Raw genomic sequence first — 12,148 nt, 5'->3', positions numbered from 1 at the left:
GAGTGAAACAGAAGGCAGTCCAGAGGGCATAGACATGCATCTTTGTATTCCTGCCACGAGATGCCTCTCCAATAGGTCCTGTGTGCTACCTGCAGCTCACCAATCTGCCTACCCTTAGACACACAGCTTGTTTCCCTTAAAAGGGCCAATTGAATTCATACCCCTCATCTTCAAGGTTGGACTGTTTCCAACCTTGGGTGGTGAGAGATGGCATGGCTTGCAAGAGCCAAATGAGCAGGTCATGGCGGAGCTAGGGCTGGACTCCGTGGTCCTGACTCCCAGCCGCTATACTGATTGTGAACCCGGGGTAACTGTGGCCTCCATGATAGGAAATGTTGCTGCACCTGGCCAAGGGCCCTGGTCCTGCTCTCCTGCTCAAAGGCAGCCTTTGTAGGGCCGCAAACACCAAGCTCCTGACTGTGAGTACAGTCTGGCACATAGCAAATGGCCACAAGTTATTCATGGAATGAGGGAACCAAGGAGCAAGGCATTCTCAGCAGGAGTGATTGTGCCCTCAGGGGGGGAAATTGGATCTTGGGGGAGAATGAAAAAAATTTCACCTACAGTATATAAACGTACACACAGAGAGAGAGATAGAGAGAGAATATAAACAGATATAGTTTATCTGCAGCATTAAAATTTCATGGGGGAGCGATTAGGACAAAATGTCTAAAAAGACTCCTGGGGGAGGCAACAAGGAAATAATGAAAAAGAGGTTGAGAAACACAGGAATATGGACTCGAGTCCAGGTTAGAATCTCCCCTCCATCTCTTTCTAGCTGGGTGACCTTGGACAAGTTACGTCCACTTTCTTTACCTCAGTTTCTCCATCGGTCAAATGGGAACGAAAATTCTACTCACCTCAGAGGTTGCTGTGAGGATTCCATGAGACAACCCACAGGAAGAGTTTAGCTCAGTGTCTATACGTAAGTTCACAACTGATATTAGATGCGATAATGATTAAGATGGCTGAAAATGAAGAACTCTTCCCACCATTGTGATAACGTCATAGGAACCAGGACTCCCGTGGCAGATAAAACAGAGCTACCAATTGTTCCAATGGCCATCACCCTACAGGCAAAAGAGTCCTGCTCAGTGCTAAGTATTGGAATTGGATCTCTCATTTCAACCACCCAGCTCCCATCCACCACCTACTCAGCTACCACCCTCCACCTCTCTGAGCAACGTGCCAGGCACTTTGTTGGATAATAAGTTGCATGAAGCCCTTAAGGGACTTACAGCCCCAGAGGGAGACAGGAAACTCTATCCTTTTTCCCTTTTTTTTTTTTTTTTTTTTTTTTTTTTTTTTGAGCAGGGTCTCACTTTGCTACCCAGGCTGGAGTGGAGTGGCGCCATCACAGCTCACTGCAGCCTCAACCTCTTGAGCTCAAGCGATCCTCTCGCCTCAGCCTATTGAGTAGCTGGGACTACAGGTACATGCCACCATGCACCTGCAGTCTGTAATGTTCATTTCTTGTAAAGAGGAGATCTCACTCTGTTGCCCACGCTGGTCTTGAACTCCTGAGCTCAAGCTATCCCTCCCACCTCAGCCTCCCAAAGTGCTGGGATTACAGGTGTAAGCCACCACACTTGGCCAGAAAGTCTATCCTCACAGGAAAAGCAGCCTAATCTCAGCCAGTGATTTCTCAAACTTTAACTTGTATAGCAATCACCAGGGGAGCCTTTCAAACTTTAGACCTGATTCAGTAGATCTAGGGTGGGAATGGAGATTTGACGCTTCTGACAATCTCCAGGTGATACCAATGCCAGTGGTTTAAGCCACAGTTTAAGGAGCGAAGTGTTGAAAGAGCTGCTCTTTTCCACAGTTTGCCAAACTGGGGAAATGATGTTTTTCTTTCTCTGCCAATGGCTGCATATTATTTTGACATCTGATGGGGTCCACAATAAAGTGTCTAAAAAATGTTATGCTGGTAAATGATGGAAGCAAATCTTCAAGGAGAGTTCATCCTGCAACCAGGAGTCGCAGTGGGTCCTGAGTATTTTGAACACTGTGTTACTGTAAGACCACTTCAGTGCTCCTGCTGCATCACACGGCTATACTTGTTTTTCTTTTATGATCAAAATATATAGGAGGAGGGAGGGGGAAAGAGACAGAGAGAAAGAAAGAGCAGGGGAGGAGAAGGAGAGAGGAGGATCATTGTAATACCACTTCCTAACTTCCTTTGGGAAACAGCCTAAGGTAGCTATAATTTCTTCTGGCAGTAATGACTGAGAGAATATAAATGGGAATCTTTTATAGAGGAACCCCTAGCAGGGCAGAATATTTGAAACCAGGCCAGTATAATTGTACAGTGTCTAGGGATCCCATTCTATCACTAGATTAGAATTTTTAGTATAATTCAAGTAATGTTTATGGAAGATCTTAGAATCATTCAGAGTATACGATTCAGAGACAAGAACCAGCAGCCCCTAGATGTCAAGAGACAGAATTTTTTTAAAAAATGCATTTAAGGAGCAGTTTCCTTAGAAGAAGCCTAACCTGTTAGTACCTAAAGATGTGGCAACTTGAACTGTTCAGAGAATGAAGTTGCAAGTGTGCTTGGCTTGTGGGTTTGTTCTTTGATCTGTCCTGACTGACCTGAGAGCTTGCTGTGGTTTGAATGTGTCCCTCAAAGTCCGTGTGCTGAAAACTCAATCCCCAATGCAACAGAGAATTAAGATGGGACCATTAAGAGCCGATTAGGTCATGAGGGTTCTGTCCTCATGCGTGGACTAATGGTATTAGTGAGGGAGTAGTTTCTTGATACAGAGCAAGAGTTCGTTCCCCTTTCTGTCTTGTTCTCTCTCACCCTTTCACCTTCCACAATGGGATGAGCAGCATGAAGGCCCTCACCAGATGCCGGTGCCAGGCTCTTGGACTTCCCAGCCACCAGAACTATGAGCCAATTAAATATTTGTTCATTATAAGTTACCCAGTCCTCGTGATTCTGTTATGGAAGCATAAGACAAAGACAGGACTCTTGGAATATTCCTATCTTACCTCACACAACTATTGTTGCTTAATTCAAATGACAACTGGAAGTACCCAAGTGCTGAGTGCATTAGAATCTAGGCAGCCAATAGGTGGGCCTCCTTGGGGTGGGGTGTAAAAGTGGGACAGTTGTGGGAATCTGTGAGGAAGGTTTACGTGAGTGTGGATCATAAACTGATTTAAATGTGTCCTTCAGGTTGTAGAGTCAGAGTGCCTGGGTTGGAAACATAGGTTCATCATTTATGATCCCTGTGACATTGGCCAGGGTTCTTCATCAAATGAAACAAACATATGGGATTACAATAATATCTATTTCATAAACAAGTAAGCATTCTGTAGGATGAAGCACACAAAGAAGTTAGCATAGTATTTGGGACAGAGTGAAGTGCTCGAAAATGGTAGTGAGCACATTTAGGAAGTGCCCAAGTTGTGGGTAGGTGGGGAGGAGGTACTAAGCTGGAGGAAAGAGCTAAGAGCTTAAAAAGTTGTTTTTCCTTAAAAACTTTGTTTTGAAATTATTTATTTATTTTTAGAGGGTGTCTCGCTCTGTCACTCAGACTGGAGTGCAGTGGTACAACCACGGCTTACTGCAGTCTCAACTTCTCTGGGACCAGGCGATCCTCCCACCTCACCCTCCCAAGTAGTTGGGACCACAGACATGTGCCATCATGCCCAACTAATTTTTGTATTTTTTGTAGAGATGGGGTTTTGCCATGTTGCTCAGGCTAGTCTTGAACTCCTGGGCTCAAGAAATCTGCCCACCTTGGCCTCCCAAAGTGCTAAGATTATAGGCATGAACCACTGTGCCTGGCTGCAAGTTGTTTATCTAGCAATGCCTTTCTTCCTGTGGGGAGAACCAAATTCAAGCCCTCACTCTTGGCCATAAATACAGGTGTGAGCCACCGCACAAGCTTCTTGCCCACTTCTCACCTGCCCAGGCTTCTTGCCCACTTCCCACCAGAGAAGAAGCCAACATATCCACTTCTGAGGCTCTCCTGCAAGAGCTCTGGAAATGCATGGCCCTTGCTTTTGAGTTTCACCTTTCCAGACTCCCAGGATATCTGTCTTCTCCGAAGTGATTGCATATTTCTTTACTGTGTAGTTTTTTGTGTTTGTTTTTTATAATAAAAACAAAACTTTACATCTTTCCAAATTAATTACTCTTCTTTGTCATCGGATGTGTTTTTAACTGTGCTGAGTTTATCTTACTGATGGGTCATAATTTTTACAACCATTCTCCCACTGAGGGGTTGCAATATTCTAAATAGAACATATAAGAACGTCTTTATGGCCGGGTGCGGTGGCTCATGCCTGTAATCCCAGCACTTTGGGAGGCCGAGGCGGGCAGATCATGAGGTCAGGAGATCGAGACCATCCTGGCTAACACGGTGAAACACTGTCTCTACTAAAAATTCAAAAATTAGCCAGGCGTGGTGGTGGGCACCTGTAGTCCCAGCTACTCGGGAGGCTGAGGCAGGAGAATGACGTGAACCTGGGAGGCGAAGCTTGCAGTGAGTTGAGATCCCGCCCCTGCACTCCAGCCTGGGCAACAGAGTGAGACTCCATCTCAAAAAAAAAAAAAAAAAAGAGAACATCTTTATGAAGATTATTTATCTTCTTTTTTAAAGCAGCATTATTGAGATATAATTGACATACCACACAGTTCATCCATTTAAAATCTACAATTTAATGGTGTTTAATAGAACAAAGTTTTGCAACTATCACCACAATTAGTTTTGGTATATCTTCATTACCCTATAAAGAAACCTCATGCCCATTAATAGCCACTTTATTCTCCCCATCCTCCCTCAACCTTAAGCAACCACTAATTTATTTTCTGACTCTGTAAATATCCCTATTTTTGAAATGTCATAATAAGTGGAATCACACAGTATTCCAAAAGGCCATTTCATTTCATGGTCTTTTGTGAGTGGCTTCTTTCACTTAGTAGAATATTTTCAAGGTCCATCCACATTGTAGCCAGTATCAGTACCTCATTTTTTAACATCACCAAATAACATTCCATGGCATTGCATACCACGTTTCATTTACCCTTTCATCAGTTGGTGGGCATCTGGTTGTTTCCACTTTGGGACTATTATGGATAATGCTGCTATGAGCATTCATGTACAAGTTTTTGTGTAGATACACGTTTTCATTTCTGTTGGGTTCACTGCATAGTTTTGTGCTTAATCAGGCATTGCTCTCTGTGGTTTCACACTTGTTCTTTTTTTGTTGGACTCACAATCTCTCACTCCACCCCAAATCTGCTCCTCCTCCAATGCGCACTGCAGGCTCCACCACCTAGCCTGTTGCACAAGCCAGAAACTTACGAGTCATCCTCTGCACCTTCCTCATTTCCTCACTGTCCACCCTGCTGCAGCCCATGTTGAGTCCAGTCACAACTCAAATAGAAGTATTTCCCGGAGAAGCTTTGCTGATAGAATCAATCAGGTCATTCATTCTTTATATGCTTTACCCCTGTGTTTATGTTTGTGGGGTTATTTGATTAATATCTGTTTGCTCACAGTTTTAGCTCAAGTTAGCATAGTGCCTAGTTTGTTGCAAGGCATGTAAACTTTTCAAGATTTGGATATATGTCACACTCGCTTTACAACATCTCACAGCTCCTGATACACTAGCATTGTCAGTAAGAGTTTGTTGTCTTGAGCTGCTTTTCTTTTTTTCACAATTTTTAAATTGTTATAAGTTATGTGCAGTAAAATGCACCTTTTTTTAGTGTATTGTTCTGTGTCTTTTGACAAGTGCATACAGTCATGTAATCACTATCACAATTAAGATACAGAACAGTTCATCACCCTCAAAATTTCCCTGTGACCCTTTGTGGTCAATCCCTCCCCTCAATTCTATCCCCCAAAAACCTCTCACTTTTCTTTCACTTACCATAATGCATTTGCGATTCACCCATGTTATTGCAAAAGTTTATCCCTTTTTGTTGTTGAGTAATATTCCATTGTATAGATGAACTATCGTTTATTTATTCCCCAGTTGAAGAATATTTGCAGTTTCCAGTTTTTGGTGATTATGAATAAAGTCAGTATAAACATTCATGTACAGGTTTTTGTGTGAACTAAGGTTTTGGTTTTACTTGAATAAATACAGAGGAGTGGAGTCATTGGGTCTTATGTTAGGGGTGTATATCTTTAAAAGAAACTGTCAAACTGTCTTCCAAAATATTGTATCATTTTTTACTCCCACCATCAGCGTGCGAGTTCCACTTGTTCTGCATCCTTGCAATACTTTGTATTGAGAGTTCTTTATCTACTCTCTCTGGATTCAAGTCCTCGATCAGATACGTGATTTGCAAATTGCTTTTTCCAATCTCAGACTTGTTTCATTCTCTTTATAACATCTTTTAAAGAGCAGAAGTTCTTAATTTTGATGACCAATTTATCAATTTATTTCCTTCTCTGGATCATGCTTTTGGTATCATTTCTAAGAACGCTTTGCCTAAACCAAGGTCATGGAAATTTTCTGCTGTATTTTCTTCAAGAAATTCTATAGTTTTCAGTTTTATAATTGGGTCTTTGGGCCATCTTATTTCACTTTTATTTTGTGAACTTTTTCACCTGCTTTAAGCCTCAAATCTAGTCTATTAGTTACGTGCCTGTGTTGCCCTTCCAGGCTTCAAGCTCTTCAAGGACAGAGATTGTTTTATCAGGGTCAGCATTCGCATAAGCCCTGGAGTAAGCATCGCTTTACATTTGGAGCCTACACACCTCAGTTGCCCCCACAGTCCCAGCCTGTGTTCATGTTCATGTTTTCCACAACACCCAGCACCACACCTCTCACTTTAGATACAGTACAGATGTTACTGAAATTAAACAATGAGATCTTAGAAAGGCTTTAGGGCTCTGTATCCCATTGAGAATTAAGACAAATTAGCGTAACTAGGAAACATCATTTGTGGTCATTCAAAGGCACTGACTGTATGAGGCACTCTTCCCATGTGCAGTCACTTGAACGCCCCCTGCTAGCCCGGACCTCCAGAAAGTTATTTTATTCTACATTGTCTTCCTTCTCCTTCTCCTTCTTCTTTTTTTTGAGATAGAGTCTCGCTCAGTGCCCCAGGCTGGAGTGCAATAGCTTGATCTCGGTTCACTGCAACCTCCAACTCCTGCCCTCAAGCCATTCTCCTGCCTCAGCCTCCCAAGTAGCTGGGATTACAGGTGCGTGCCACCATGCGATTTTTGTATTTTTAGTAGAGCCAGGGTTTCACCGTGTTGGCCAGGCTGGTCTTAAACTCCTGACCTCAGGTGATCCATCTGCCTTGGCCTCCCAAAGTGCCGGGGTTACAGGTGTGAGCCACCACGTCTGGCCTCTATGTTGCCTTCTTATAACAGTGTTGCTGAGTTATATGATTAACCAAAGTGCTCTGATAGTGTATTTTTAAAATCTGGAACCACATTCGGGTAGAAAGTAGCAATGGAGACAGGAGTAACGTGTGAGCCCTAAAAAGGAGAAGACAACTTTCTATCCTCAGAGTAGGGCCAGATATGAAAAGACAAGGGTCATTTTTTTCAGGGGCAATTTTTCCCTAGTTGCACATTTTTCTTCCCAATATGAATGAATTTTCATGGAACATCCATTTCCTGGCTGCTTGGAGACAAGGGAAAGGGGCTTTCTCCATTCAAGGTTGCAGATTCAGAGACTGAAGGAAAAGCCCATTCCATCTGGAAGCTGACTTCCTGACCTGTTTTCAGAACATTTTACAGGAGGTACTCCTGCGTCAACAACAGAGAAAGACAGGCATCCTTGGACAGCAAAACTACAGATCTAGAAGCATTTGGCTGTCTTTAAAGAAGGACAGAGAGCTCTCTCACTTCGGCTAGGTGTGCTAGGAGATGCTCCTTCGTGCCTCCGCTGATGTGTTTGGGCAAAGAAAAAACAATGGCCAAAGAAGGACAAATCTGCTTCTTACCACTGGAAAGGCCTTTAACTATTTTTTTTTCTAGTAAGAAACGGGGTTTTGCTCTGTTGCCCAGGCTGGAGTGCAGTGGCTAGTCACATGCACGATCCCACTACTGATCGCATGGGAGTTTTGACTCGGTCCATTTCTGACCTGGGCTGGTTTATCCCTCCTTAGGCAGCTTGGTGGTCCCTCCTTTCTGGAGTTCACCAAATTGATGCTGAGCTTAGTATGGACATCCAATCAGCATAGTGGACTGCAGCCCAGAACTCCTGGGTTCAAGCCACCCTGCCGCCTCAGCCTCCTGAGTAGCCAGGACTGCAGATGGGTGCCAATATACCCAGCTGGAAAGAGCTGAAAGAACTTCAAAGCTTTGACAGAACCCTTTTTTTTTTTTTTTTTTTTTTGAGACAGAATCTCACTCTGTTTCCCAAACTGGAGTGCAGTGGCGCGATCTTGGCTTACTGCAACCTCCGCCTCCAGGGTTCAAGCGAGTCTCCTGCCTTAGCCTCCTGAGTAGCTGAGATTACAGGTATGCACCACCACACCTGGCTATTTTTTGTACTTTTAGTAGAGATGGGGTTTCACTATGTTGGTGGGGCTAGTCTTGAACTCCTGACCTCAAACGATCCTCCCTCCTCAGCCTCCCAAAGTGCTGGGATTATAGGCGTGAGCCATTGTGCCTGGTCTTTGACAGAACATTTTGTCCCAGAATGGAAAGGATCCATTTAAATACTGTGTTGTTGTTTTAGTTACAAAAATTGAGAAATGGTGAGCATAAAGTTTAGCGATTTGAACTGAGGCATCTTCTGGGAGCCAGAACAGATTCATTAGAATAAACTTTATCAACTTAGTATTTTGTATTGTTTAAAAATAACCAGTTACAGAACATAGAAATGAGATGTCAGGGTTTCTATTTTAATTTTAAAGAAAATATAGTCTCTAGTGATTAATAATCAAACTTCATACCTCAAAGGAACAGCCTAATTTAGGTGGTGTTCGAAAAAATTAATTTTGAATTGACAAATAATACTTGCATATATTTACGGGATACGACGTGATGTTTTGAAACCTGTACATTGTGGAATGGCTAAATCAAGCTAATTGATATATGCTTTACCTCACATGCCACTTTTTGTGGTGAGAGAACTTAAAATCTGCTCTCAGTGATTTTCAAGTATATAATATATTATTATTAATATAATCCCCATGTTGTACAAGAGATCTCTTGAACTTATTCCTCCTACCTAATCTCCTAGTTAGGATTTCATATTGATTCTTTTTTTTCCCAACTTTTATTTTAGATATGGGGCACATGTGCAGATTTGTTACATGGGAATATTGTGTGGTACTAAGGTTTGGAGTACGGATCCCGTCACTCAGGTGGTGAGTGTGTACCTGATAGGTAGTTTTTTAACCCACCTCCCCAACCTTCTAATAGTCCACATACTTATGTCCATGTGTGCTCAGTGTTTACTTTGCACTTAGAAGTGAGAGGATGCTGTATTTGGTTTTCTGTTCCTGTGTTAACTTGCTCAGGATTCTGGCCTCTAGCTCCATCCATGTTGCTGCAAACCACATGACTTCATTCTTTTTTATGGCTGCATAGTATTCCATGGTGTAGATGGACCATATTTTCATGATCCAATCTACCATTGCTGAGCACGTGGGTTGATTCCCTGTCTTTGCTATTGTGAATAGCACAGCGATGCACATTTGAGTACATGTGTCTTTTGGTAAAGTTACATCTGCAAAGACCCTTATTCCAAATAAAGTCACATTTTGAGGTTCCAGGTAGATATCTTTTGGAAGACACTACTTCGACCCACTGCACATGCACTGATATGTAAAGGCTCAAAACCAAAAACAGCCACCTTTCTGTAAAAGAAGAGTTTGTAATCACAACTTCTGGCTTGCTTGCTCTTAATCTCCTTCCAGCCAGGCCCTGAGGACAGTTACTAAGTTTCCCTGAAGTAACTGTCTCCATAGAAAACTTAAGACCAGCATTTATTATACTCACTCTCCTAATAAACAATAGAACGAAGAGAACGAGAATACATTGAAAAGGAAATAAGTTGGTACAATAATAAGATATCTAGGCCACTTTTTCAATGTTCAGAGGTTTCTCAAGGTTGTGAGGGGAGAAAGGGAGAATATGATACTGGTGGATTGCTTTTCCTTTAAGCAACTGTGCACCTAACTGACTCTCTCATCTCATACTTTTGTATTTTACAAGAGATAATCTCCTTGAAAATACGGTGACACTTGAGCAGACTGAGATGGAATCTCCCGGGGGCGTTCCAAGGGCTGGAGCCTTGCCGAGCTGAAGGAAGATGTAGGTGATTTCCTACGGAGTTCTCAGCGAGGGCAGGTTTCTCGGGTCTTGTCTGACTGTGGTCTTGTGAATTAGGGTGATGGTGAATAACAAATCCTGGCGAGGGATGCCTGGTTCATCACAGACCAGCTCTGCCACTGACCTGAGATCCTGGGATGTGGGGAAGGGTTCCCAAACTTGGTTGATCATCAGAATTATCTGGAGGCTTTTATATTTTGTTGTAAGATTTAACTTCCCAGCTGCTAACCCAGATCTACCCAATCAAAGCCTCTTTGTGGACTGAAGCCTGAGCTTTGGAGTTAGACTTGGGTCCAGATCTTAGCTCCTTCCCCAAGTCTCCCTTTGGGCTTGGACAAGCCAGGCAGGCTCTCATCTGTGTATCGAAGGGAGCAATATTCACCCAGGTGGCTTGTGAGGATCATAGGTCACGTGTGTGCAAGGGGAAGCCATTTGATTGACAAAATGGTTAATAAATCCTAGTGATTTACTCTGAGTGGTCTGAAGCACCTTGTTTTTATGTAAAGGAGGGGTGTAATAATTCTTTTTTTCAACAGGAGGAACCAGCTGACCCTTGCTCTTATCTGATGGGAATGTAACTGGCATCAACATTTTCTAACTTTTCATTAAGAAGCATATGCTTTAAGACAATAGCAGGAACGAAAGAACCTATTCTTTCTGTGCCAGCATCCGTCTGGCTTAGAACAAAATGTTATTCATGGCCAGGCTCCACCTTGCTGAGAAAGCCTGGTATTTGTCTTTGTAGACAATCCTTTTGACATCCTTAGAAGGCCTCATGGAGACCCCAGAGAGCTGTAACTGCCTTAGGAGGAAGGTGGCATTTGGACTTGAAGGGAGAGTGCTAGAATCCTACCCACTTGTCAGTGGGCCTCTCCCAGCCTTGAGTTTGCCCTTCTCAGATTAAACTAAATAATCTACCTAGAGTATTTAGCCCAGCACCTGGCACTTGGAGGCCTGCAAAGAATGTTCGCTGCTGCTGCCATCAGACCATTCTCTTCTTAGCATCTGGACTCAGACAACTGGGGGGTCTCAACCCGGCTAGATCTGGGGCTAGAAGACACTGAGGCTCTGCCCTGCCTTCAGCCCCTTCGGGATACTCTGGGTGGGCCTACGGCTAACATATGCTAGGGGCAAAGAAGGAACAGCCTCTGCTCTGAAGGGGAGGTTTCCTAAGCCAACTTTTTTCTTTTTATCTGATGGGAAGGGCTGAATTAAGAGTCGGCAGCAGGGGACAGCACAAATAAATACAGAAAAACCCCTCCAGGAGCTGCGATTGTGCTCAGCACAATAGCAGGCCCTGGAGAGCAGTTTTATGCAGTGGAGATTGGAAAGTAAAATAAATGTGGTTCTATTACCCCCTCTTCCGCAGACCTGACTCGCTACAGCCTATCCCTGAGCTCTGCTGGAGTAGAAGGGAAGTGTTTGTTCAGAGTCCTGGTCTCCTGTGGGGAAGAAGGTACGGAAGTGAGTTCTTAGGGCTGGGGTGGAGATTCCCTGAGGTTTTGGGCGCTATTCTCCCAACCACCCTGGCTTTCTCAAACGCTGGCAGCTCCAAGTCCCCGCCCTTCCCAGTGCTTTCCGGCCCACAGTGGGCCACCTCCAGCAGGGCGGGGTTGACAGACACACCCCAGCAATGACCTGCGGGGAAGAGTAGCCTTCTTCCAGCAATGGGTAAGAGGGGCTAGGGAGGATTGGTGGCTTTCTCCCACTGAGGAAACGTCCCTCAATACTCTCAGGACCAGCAGCTCAACTTTGACAGCCTTTGGTTGCTTTGAAGTGAGTCATACCATGGAAAAGATCTTTCTGGAACAAACACCATCTTTCATGAGAATGAGTCTCAGCTCTTCTGCAGGGAGTGTTTCTAAGCATCCCTG

This window comes from Macaca nemestrina, chromosome 9, assembly GCF_043159975.1.
Source record: "Macaca nemestrina isolate mMacNem1 chromosome 9, mMacNem.hap1, whole genome shotgun sequence".
NCBI classification, from domain to species: domain Eukaryota; kingdom Metazoa; phylum Chordata; class Mammalia; order Primates; family Cercopithecidae; genus Macaca; species Macaca nemestrina.
This window is presented reverse-complemented; position numbering follows the sequence as displayed.